We start from the raw sequence: 12503 nt of genomic DNA, 5'->3' as shown, positions 1-12503 counted from the left end.
TGCAAGTTGAGATACCATAGAACATTTTTGAAAGCATACCGTCACGCCAAGGTTCAGTGTGGTAAGCATTAACCTTAAATAGCGGAGACGTCGTGGAATCGGTCTCGACACGAGTGTCGCGGTTAACGAGACACTCGGGGACACTCGCGATGCATGCTCCGGATGCACGTCACACCGAAACGAACCGTGACCGACGCGACGCGATCCCGCCACGCGACACCACAAAGTATTACCACAAAATTCTACTCAAAACAGTATACAATGTCCCAAACTACTATTGGTTCAGTTTATCCAACTTTATGAATTCATTATGCCTCCTTGAATAAATAGTGGAATTCCTCGAAAATATTCGCGCAATGGAAAATTTGATCGTTCCCGATAACGTCTATTTATGTTGGCTCATTTCGTGCTACGAATATTTTTCAAAGCATAGTTTCGGTTTTACGAAGTTTCCAGTGTTCAAAGACCTCTTCTATGCATGTAAATCTAATCTCGCCACAAGAGGCTATTTGGGTACTTAAATAAATGTGAAGCTCCACTTACAAAACTTGTGGTGACATGACACCAACTTAGACATACGAGTACGAGCCGTACTTAATTACATAATTAAGTTTTGTCCGTCTAGAATTGGTATCATATAATCTTGGCAACATTCCTAGCGCTTCAGTGGGCAATTAATGAACAAAGTTAGCAGTGCTTCGAATGCGGTATTGTGATTTATGCAAAGAGTTTAGCCGGCGAGCGCCACCACATACACTCTACATTTGCTTTCTCACTACATTTACAGCAGAATACGAACCAATGTCGTTATCTTGTGCAACCAGCTTATACTAAACTCTGAATATACAGCTAGTGTATCACAAAATTAATCCAATTTCGAATAATGACCCAATTCGGTGTAGTGAGGGGGCCCGCTTCTTGTGCCGTACGTCTATCAAGTGTCTGTTAATACAACCTATTTAGTTTATGACGTCAATAGAACACAATTGAATTAATGCTATTTTTGATTCCACTCTAATCGATTTTGATGGATTTTTCATTACATAGGGTGTTAAAGCAGTGAATATATCATCGTGCAGAGTATCAATAACGCTCAGGTCGATTCTAACGCTTAGCTGGAGTCTGGAGGGAATACGTGCTAAATAAATGGCTTCTGCAAAGATTGATCGATGATTTCTCGCACGGTCAATCTTTGAATGGCCATCCATTCATTTGTAAGTAAATTGAACAAACAATGCTCACGTGTAATGCACGTTATTACTCATTGCAAACACATATAGGCACTCGTTCAAAATACAAGTAAACCATTCTCTGATTAAGTTGTATTTTGAAAGTGGATTTGTATTAAAATAGATTAATATTTGCAGATTATAGAACGGTTTTCTATTAAAAGAATACAACAACATGTTGGTAGAGTTTGATTGAATACCTACATGTTAGTGGTTCCGTCTAAAAGAAAATTATATATCAGTGATACGCTTGCGTGCGTTTCGTAACAAAGTTGATATTATCATAATTCTATGTATATCTGTATCCCAGCATCTCTTTGTTTATTCATGTTATAAGATATTATGAAATTTACATTTTATTCATAGAAGCAAATACTAGAGCTCGCGTACCTACGTAGGTGGTGGTATTGTTATCCTTACAGGAATCGAGATGAAATTTTTGTTCTGCACCAAGTGTTGTAGAAATTGCTGAAGTCTTAATGAAAAGACATCAGGTAAAATGAGACGAAGAACGTAAAACTGAGATAAATACGTATTGGGTATTAGAAATGCAACTTTGCATGTTATTATTACGGTCTCTTGTCACAATTATTATAACAGCTAAGTTAAATATGTTTTTAATTTCAAGAGATTGTTACTAAGAATGACTGACTATTTACAATATTTCACCACAGGCATTCGAATAACTTTTAACATACATTTCAGTAACTAAAACTTTAGTTTTTGTCTCACAATGTTATTGCAATAATGTTTACTAATTACAAGGCGCGTTGCATGAATCGATTGCCATCATCATAATTTTTCCTTTTATGTTTCCCTCAACTAACTCTTTGTCGGCTTCAGCACGACATGCTTAACTACATTACGGTTTTAATTAAAAAAAACTCCTTTGACACCGTTGATTAAACACAATGGCTGAAACTGCAAGTCAGCCTTACTCATATTAATTAATTTCCAGTACGGTTACCAAAATGAAATATTAATACTGATAAAGCTTGAAAGACTTTTATAATGCTCATAAATTCGAAACAACTTTTTGTAAGAAATTTATTAGTTTCGGCATGTTTAATTAATTAATTTAATCAGTAGATAAAATCATCTTATCTGCTAAGTTTTTATGAATATTAATCATCAAAAATTCCATTACTGAATGAAATGTAAAACGCCTAATATAAACGTCGTGAGACGTGATACTGCACAAATTGGAAATTCAATGTTGACGATTGTGGTCCGTGGTCCCCGGGGTGTTTGATCGGAGAAGACGAAGTTGATGAAGGGCCGAGTAGTCTTGTGGTCGCGGGCCGGGCGACACGACGCGGCGCGGCGCGGTGCGGCCGTGCGGCGACGGCGGCCGGTCCCTCGCGGGCCGATTTTCATAATAAAACCATCTCGCTAAATGGACCCGCACCAAATGTCGTCATTTCGCTTTCTCCCATAGCCCTTGCCAATTTGTTTTATACATTCTTTTTTTCTTATTCTACGCGGAAAAATCATTGATTTTGTTCTGAGTATAGAAATACAAACAAATATTACGACTTTGTATTTTGGTTGACATTGAAGTCTTGACCAGATTGAGTTTCGTATGCGCACACTGATATGGAATATACACCGTATGATCAAACTAAATTCACGAAGCGAGCGAATTAAAAGTTATAAACTACGATTTTGTTGGACATAATGCAGTTAAGAGAATACAAAATGTCAGTAGGGAATTCTATTAAATATCACAGGGTATTGAAATGTAATAAACAAACATTTTCATGGGGTATTTGACACCATTGGCTACCGCGGTTCAAAGAGAGAGTTGACAAAACACTCAACAAATTCGAAAAATCCATGATTGGTATTCTGTTTCAAACATATCGAGTTAAAAGTAGATAGGGGATATCCTTGTCGCGGCAAACTTACCTGTCAGAGGGAGGATAAAGAAAGTGTAGGGTATTGAGGTCGCCACCCGAGGACCCTCCAGTTTTGAACGAGATCGCCTCGGGCACAAAGAACTAAGGTTTGTTTAACTTATGACGAAATATTGGGTTAGCTTATTTATTGCTACTGGCTTATTAACTGTGTGTTGTAAACAAATGCGTGTGGTTGTGTCGTTTGATGTTGAAATATGTGTTGCCATTACCAATAGGGATTGACAGAGACCACCTATATAGAACAAATAAAATAAAAATAAGGTAAAATATTTAGTAAGTTAAAAAGTTACTAAATTAGAAGTTAGAGAATATGACCATGAGGTTTTCTTACTGATTTGCTATTATAAGTATCTAATGAAAGATAAAAGTATTTATCTTTATTCGACAATCTTTTTATAGACAACTGAAAATTATTAGAGTGCGAGTGCTTAGAGCTTCCTGTACGAAAACGAAAACTTTACGAATGATACGGCTACGGTCGCAAGCTCCGCTCGAATATATATTTATTTTTCTGATTTGAATCCCTCTGAAAAACCTACGCTGCAGTTCTTTAAGTATCTATGTTTCCAAACAATAAAAATCTTATTACAAGTCATTATGTCGCTATTGCGTGTTTACGATAGATAGATTTAAAAACAAATAAATTCCCAATGACTTTGTATTAAGTCAATGCGTCTCACGAAATACTAATCACAAATCGTACTTATTTATGTAACGTCTATCTAAGTGGTGTAACATTTGTTCGACCTTTTCTATTCGATTGCTTTATACTTGCTTTTATATCTATTTTTACAGTTATAAATATAAATTGAAAATTACAGATTTAACCATTTTTATTTCACAATTCAAATTATATTTCGAATACTTTTAATTACTAATATAACTTTTGTCAAGCTTTAGGCTATTGTTATAACTAAAATACTTATTTCAAAATTAAAAATAGGCTTGATTGTTATCTTTTATTGAAGTCTAAATATGAATCTTTTTTAACTTAAAAAAAAAAATATTTGCATGAATACTTATTTTCAATAATAATAATACCTGTATAGTAAATAAATACCAATTTTCACCCATACACCATAAATACAGTATCAAAAACAAAAGTATAATGCTTTAATGAAAGCTCAACTGGCCAGTGTTAATTAAATTGCAAATGAATTATGGTTTCACTGTGGGAACATTAACGAATTTTAATGATGTCGACATCACTTTTAGTTTTGTTCCTGAAATAAAAATAGCAGTTGATTATTATGCATATGAATATTTATGTCCGTTCTTGAAACAACTGCCTGATGAAAATATTTTCTTTAACATAATGAAAACGTGTTTTTATTTGGTTCAATTTAAACGTAAAGGGGGAAATACAATGGCGTTCTGATTATTTCAAAGTTGTTATTTTTAAACAAAAGCACATTAGAGTTCATCGGAATCTATTCATGTAAATGAAAGCAACGGGTCCTGAATCTCATGCATGTATAAAGTCGCGAGTCGCAGGAACAAGTGGGCAAACATTAGCATGTTACCGGACACACGCGACACATACGACACATTCGACACACATACATGCCTCGCATCGGTAAACTTAACCTAATCTGTCCGTGTAATGGACAACCCTACAGCAGACGTATGAATCAGGGGACGGACCAAATAAACGGTCAAAATGCTCTGTCAATACGAGACCGGGCGGCCATTAAACACTTCGCCGTCTATCTGTATTTATTTTGCGACTACATAGTTTTGCTACCAGTGTACACAAAACCGCATTTTATGAGCTACATTCGAGGACAGATTGCCATTTTAAGTGCGGATCTCCACTATGAATAATTCACGATTGCGTGAAGGGTATTCAGACACGGAAATAAAATTCTGTTGAAAGCATCATCTCGTAATTCGTGTACGTGCCTCTAGACGTCATAGTAAAGAGATTAATAAGATTAACATTACAATTTTGTTCTTGAAGTTTTTACTGCTTTTACAATATAAAATGATTAGCATTAATATTGGTTTAAAGGTAAGTTGTCAAACTCAATTCAACCGCCACAAGACTCGACCCTGGTTTTGTTTGATCCTTAGATTTGATTCCAACATTAAACATTCCACTATTTATCTGTCAAGATAAATATTAATTTCTTGTATAAAAGCTGTTATTTTTCAGAAGTCCACGACATTGAAAAAGAAACACGTAACTGACAGTGTGCTCTCACTCGGTACTTGTCAGCTGTCAGTTTGTGTCTTCATTTTTGTAGAAAACAACTACCTTTTAAGTTATAAGTATCATAATGTAACGTGTAGCTAACAAAAAAATAATCTCAAGATAAATATTTGGAAGAGTATGGAGTGTTCGAAAATTTGAGCATAGATTCAAAGCAGCGGATCTAGTGCAATTATCTATAATCGGAACCGTCGAGTATCGAGAGTTTGACTTTAGAATGTACTGCAAAAACAGTTTCTACGACGTCCGATAGAGGCGTTGATCAGATTTTCACGCCATTTTTTTAAAAGCTAACCGGCTGTTGATATTTGATAGTAGTAGAGAATCAGACTACTGTAACAGTTTTTTTTACGATGTGATATAAATTATGAGGTGTAAAAGAAGTTGGCTTATCTAGTAAGTCCCTGCCTGCTCTATATCTGCGCATAGAGTGAAGTTACCGGCCGCAAGTCAGAGGTCACCTAAAGATTTCGTTGACCCATCCATGGATAATGTTTTAATTTCATTATAAATCTGTCAAGGTGAAGCTCGTTTAACTGATCACTTGATTGGGAATACGTGATTTATTTCAAAAGATTTTAATGCTCCAATAAACACGTTACGGTTTTATTCTTCTTTTATTCGCTCATCTTAGATTCTAGTGTCTATGGGTACTAAGTAATAATAATAATACGTAATTGGAATATTTGTTTAATATTCAGCAGTAATCTTTTGTGTGTTCATTAAAACACGATAACTAAAAAATGTTTACTATACGTGAGTATAATTTCAAACAAATTAGATAACTACGCACCAATTTGTTTAAATTGATTGTAATTCAATATGCAAGGGATACAAAGAACTTATTTTAGGAATGCTCATTGGTATGCATGCTGTATGTTTTGTGATACAAACATTCATTTATAATACGTAGGTTGAACACACGTTACCCCAATAAAGCCCTCGTTATTTAATATCTAATATCTATTTATCAATGACTCGTTCACATCGCATTACGAAACAACGCACACAACACGAAAATTACAGTCAAACACATCAACACACCTGTTATTATGATATCCATCGGCTGTAACCTATACAAAAGTCAAAATTAATTGATTTCGTGCGCCCCCAAGCAATATATAAGTATTACAGAACGATGACTTTGAAGAATGTACCTAGGTTCATAATTTATTTGTATTCGACGTGATTGATATTTGAATCTCAGCCATCAAACAATAGGTTCTCGTAATACGTGCCCTCGTACCAATAAATTATGTAGCGAACAAAACTGGTACGTCTCGGCTCAAGGATGTTCTGAAATAGAACAACCGACGCGGGTCACGAGAAACGATTGCATTCACAGAACTTATGCATCGATGATGAGCCCCGCGCAGCCCCGGTCCGGCAACAAGGTTACGATACTAACCACACAATGTATGCCCTATAACTAGCTCGCCACGAACGTTCCGTATTAGCCTCGAAAACACGTTAAATTTATTATTAGTTAGCGGCAAACGTCCACCTACACGCGATACGTAACGCCTAAGTGACAAATGTTTCATTTGTGTTTGTTTAGTACATTGTTTAGTAAATTTGTGTCTGTAAGATGTGAACATTCGTGAAACACTTAGAGCATTAGCATCGTCAGGTGAACACCCACTCACTTTCAAAGTAATTAATATTTTATTCGTAAGGTATTTAACAATGTACAGAAATATGTTACGAGCTCAAAAGATTATTGTTTGAAAGAGCACAATGCTCAGCAAGAATTCATTTGCGTCAGGAAAACAGTGCTAAAAACAAAAATGACGTAAATATATTTAGCGAGGATTTAATATTAACATATCAATCAGTAGTTTCATGAAATAACGTATATTAAACGCGTGTCGGCTAGTAATAGTTGCAGGAATGTTTTGGTGGCGACCTTGCGGCTGTGTGGGCTATAGGCATTCGTCACGTTATCTTCATAGCTGAGCTTTCATAGCAGCTGAGTTATGTAAGGCTAACGCGAGATGTCACGCAGGCACGCACACTTGCCAAACAACTATTTTAAGCGAGCCTAATGTGGCCAGATGACGAGCTTTTTGCGGGATTGTTTCTACTTAAATTATACAACCGAGTCCCAGACAGTGAAATGGTTCATATTTTTAATGTACGTAAGATATGCAAAAGAATAATTACAAGCTTACACAGCTGTGTTGTGTGCTTTGTTAAGATACATATACTGAACAAATATATATGTAAAGCTAGTTCATATATTGTATTAATTCCTATATTATAGAGGTCATGTTTCAATTTCATATTTTCACTGAATACCTGGTATGGTACCTCAATGGTATTAATAATTTAAATTCAGAATACGCTGCTATGAAATTCACGGATTTAATTGTTTGATATTTCCGTCAAACAAGTTGAACCTCAATATAACACGGCGTTGCGGCTCGATGTAAATAAGTTTACTACTATCGGAAATCGTAAGCTCCGCGCGAGGTCACTCTTTGTCTGCGTTTGAATATTTTTATTTTATTCACAGACATTGGTATTTTTGGTAAGTACACATACAAAATAGGACACAGGGTTTATGTGTATTATTATAGTTAACTCGACCTACATTGACTGAAACTACATACCCATGGGATTTGCCTGCTAGTTATGGCTTTTTTATATCAACCGACATTCTAAACACCGTGAGTACGTAAAGCTTCGTTCGGTAAGTTGCATACCAACCGGATAAGAAGGTTCTATGTAAAAATCTCTCACAAACAAACAAAAGTTTTTGCAAACTTTATTCTTTACTAAGTGTTGCCCGCGAATTTCCCTCGGGAACTTTGTATATGTTCGGTTAAAAGGAGCTTGACTAACTGGCACAGTTACAGTACATGGCCGTTTTTAGAAAAAAAGGTCGAGTGATGGACAAGTATCCCAGTTTATTCCAGAAATGAAAACTGAGAAAATTATTATTTTATATTACACAGTATTTTTAACAAAACTTAATGTATAACGTTATTACTTTCGATTAACACTTATTCTTCTCAATCAAGCTTGTATTGATATTAATTTACTTTTACGTTTGCCTTGTATTTTGTAATATTGTACAAGTTCATTAATTTGTAGGCAATTAATTAAATGGTGCACTTTTGGGACGGTGCCACACGATACAAACAGTTTTTGTTTACAATTAATTACATTATTATTATATCCAGTCGTTATATTTTAAAACACCGTTACCATTGTTACCGTAGGAAAAGCGTAACTGTTTTAAAAAATATATTAAATTATCAAACTTTTTAAGGGAAAAGTTATTTACAAATTGGCATACACTGGTTATATTCATTAAACTGTGAAACCAAGAAAGTTTTAATTAAAACTCAAAACGTCAAGAGATACCTTTGATCTCGTAGAAATGAAAACAATTTAGCGTGGATCGGAAAACCGTTCCTTATTCCATCACACTTTTCTCAGAGATTTATTTTTTGAGTATTTTTTTACGTTTCAGTGGTACCTTTGAAATAGTTCACATTCTGGATAGACTTATAATAACTGATTAATGATATATTACTTTTAAAAAAATCTATAAAATATTTCTTAATTAGATACCAAATATAAAATATACCTACATACAACTCTCTTATGTATGTCGAATCATAGAACTATGTGCGACAGTATGTAAGTATGTAGTACTACGTAGACGATTTTGCTACAAAGCTCGGGAATATAGTGTCACATCTTGTAGTAATAACACGTTTACGCTACGAGGCTTTAGAACGTTCTAAAACATCGTAGATCGTTGCACAAACTCGTAGAGCGCTACGACAATCCGTAGCAACGTGCTACATAGATCACTTATTGTTTCATTCCGATGTGCTACACTGGATGTTTATAAATAGATTCCGGATTTTCAGGTTTGAGAAAGCGAAGATTTCTATGCTGATATAAAGAATGTTTTGTTAAACTTACTACGTAGCAATTTCACAAGTTCGTCCGCTTTGACGGGATAAAAGTATACAACAAATACGATTCGAGAGTATGTTATTGCTCTATCATTATACGATTTATTACATGTATAATTTAAACATTGCTTTAAAAGTTTGCTTCTTTACTTTGAATTAGTCATGGATTGTGGGGAGATTTGTTTATAGGAATAGAACCTACGACCACCGCATAACCACTTCACATTGCGCCGCATAATATTAACGTCAACCGAGCTAACGTGTATTTTTAATGATAATTAAAATTTAAGGTGTCATGTCACCATAAAGCTTTTCGTTTAGATTTGTGGTAGGCCTTGGTGTCAATGTTTATGTTACAAAAAGCCTCCCGCAAAGTAAACATTACCTGTTATTATCTGTTTATATCCGACTATGTCCGTACTCATAGTCTGTTAGTTCGGCGAACTGTGCCGTTAAGTGTGAACACTTGTAACGGTCAATTATGCAACGGTGAGATGAAGATGGATGATAGGTGCTAAAGACGTCCCTGCAACTGTATTTTTTTTAGAGACAACTCCTGAACTTAGAATTGCTATTGTGTCGCTGGGACTTTTAAAAACAACGAACTTGTACAAACAACGGATACAAAGTACAAAATTAGACCTGACAGACAACATTGCCATTATTTTGAATATAAAGGAATTTGTAAAGAAATCATTGCATGTTTACAACAGAGTAGAAGGAATGCAAGGCTTCAACTTGCACTTGGTCAGCGTGTGTAATCCAAGGACTGACCTTCCTTAATACGTGAGGAAATCTGTGCAAAGCAGAGGGCCACCACTACTAAGTTTATCACCAAACTGTTAAAAAAGTTTGATCTTCTTATCAGTTCCATGCTTAATGCAGTCTTAATTACGCCAATAAAATAAACTTCGTTAAATTACTTGTTTTCATGTAAAACTGGATTAAATGATAGCTTTTAAGTTTTTGTAAAGCATAATTAATTTAATAATCCACGTGAATTAACGCCAACATGAATCATTAATCTTTTGTTGTGACGTTTCGATCACCGTACCGTATAACGTAGTCTTAAACTTATTGGTATATTTTCAAATAATATTATTATATTATAGTTTTTATGTTATACCCGAAAGTGTAGGAAAAGGTGTATTAAATACAACTACGATTGGTTGTTTACAAACATAACTCCATGTTATACTAAAAAGGCGAGTTTATTTCCTTATACGACACCAAACTACCGTCTACAACTGAGAAAATTATATGAGGCGACAAAAACCAATAGCATTAAAATTTTATACCGATGAAAATAATATCAGCTTATTCAACTCGGACACGAAACCCGAATCCTCGTACAACCACTAGAACCACGGAAGCTACATATTTACGAATTATTCAGTTAATAGCGTGATAACGCAACGAACATACAACTTGTAAAATTCACGTTTATAATATTACTAAAGTAGTTGGTACAACGATGTTTATGTCGTGTAAAGTATTGGTCAGTATGTATATGAGCTACAAGCACGGCACGGGATGCCCTCGCCACAACATTTTCATTACAAACACGTTAATGTCAACACAGCTATGAAACAATGTCGCTATCTGTTACCAATTCCGTCACTTCGACAAACTTTCATTGACTTTAACCACTAGTACTAATATATTCAGTGTTCATTCAGGACTAGAAATTCATGAACTTTTAGAACTAGAACAGTTTATTCGGACTTATTTTAGCTTTCAAACAATTCAATTTATTCAGGGTCCAATCATTACCAATTTACAGAAATATTTTTCGTATGATTAATGAATATAAAAACACAGTCGTTTTTATAATTAAAAAAAACAAAGCGAAGAACGCAGAGCAAAAACACAGGCATTTGAAACAGATCTAATAAATTGAATGTGATAGACTGTGAATGAAATGTGTATAGACATTTTAATTACAATATCTTAGACCTCTTCAAAAATAAAATATAAAAATTGTACGTTATTGAGTCGGTCGTCAAGATCGACTTCATTCCTTTTTACCGCGCAGATGAAATAATATCTCAAGTGGCCAGGAATCTCTCTCACTAAACAATACAAAGAAAGAACCACTTACGAGACTGTATTACATTACAAATAAATAGGTATAAATGAATTATGCCGAGCTTCTAATTATAGTTTTAATTTAAGGCAGATAGTTACAAAGCCGTATTTTATTCAGGTGCCAACCAACCGAAATATACACGACAGGACTAAACAATTTTGTGAATAACTTTTTTGTTGCTTTTGTAAACTTTTCCCATATATAATCTTGATGGCAACCACTGAATGACTCTGATGTGGTTTTGAACACACCGTCAAAAGGATCCTAAAGTTTTTGAATGAAAGGACCCAGAAATTGGGTTTATCATGTAACTTTCCGCACGACCAAGTTAAAGTAGTGGACGCTTACGGCTTTATATAAATGATTCTTTTGTACAAAACTAATATAAAGTAAACGCACATTTGAAACATCAAAAGAAATTCCAAAGAGGGACAAACAAATAGACGAAAAGGCTTACCGTCGGTCATTACCCTTGGTTTACAAAGGATCATCTCAACATCCAACTCCATGCATAAAGTTTTTCACTTGGAACGATTTTATTATTAATATATACGAGTGAGCAGGCACTGAGCGGGCGTCGGTGATGAATGCCGAACATAAAGAAATGGTCTGTAAAGAGCGTGCTTACGGGAAATTTGAAAGGGACTTTAACTGGTAGCGCGTTTACGAACAAACATTCGTCGGGAAAGCAAATGTGTTGACCCTGTTCAGCGCTAAATAGGTCAATTATAAACATTGCTTCCTAGATTTGTTGCCTCTTCCGATACAGATTAGGTGCTATAAATATTCATTGGAGCGTCTGTAATACATCTTCACCAAATTAAATTTGTTACATCCACCTGCTTGGAAGAAATGAAAAGCGTCTTCGAGACGCTCGGAATACGTTGCATTATTCTGAGGATAATTGGGTGCTAGTAGATACGTAGAAAAATAATGCAATTTTGTATATTCTCATTCTCAAGTCTGTTTATGTGTCGCGAATGTCAGTGTTTTGAATTAAAGGTCGTTACCCTCGTCTGCTCTGCCTATCATACTTCACTTATCTACTGGAGACAATCTACAATCAATTTTGAGATATTATTGTACGTACACCGACTTAGGATTTTCGAAGGAGCTTATCGT

The sequence above is a fragment of the Anticarsia gemmatalis genome, chromosome 4 (assembly GCF_050436995.1).
Source record: "Anticarsia gemmatalis isolate Benzon Research Colony breed Stoneville strain chromosome 4, ilAntGemm2 primary, whole genome shotgun sequence".
In the NCBI taxonomy this organism is placed as follows: Eukaryota; Metazoa; Arthropoda; class Insecta; order Lepidoptera; family Erebidae; genus Anticarsia; species Anticarsia gemmatalis.
Note: the sequence above shows the minus strand (reverse complement) of the source record.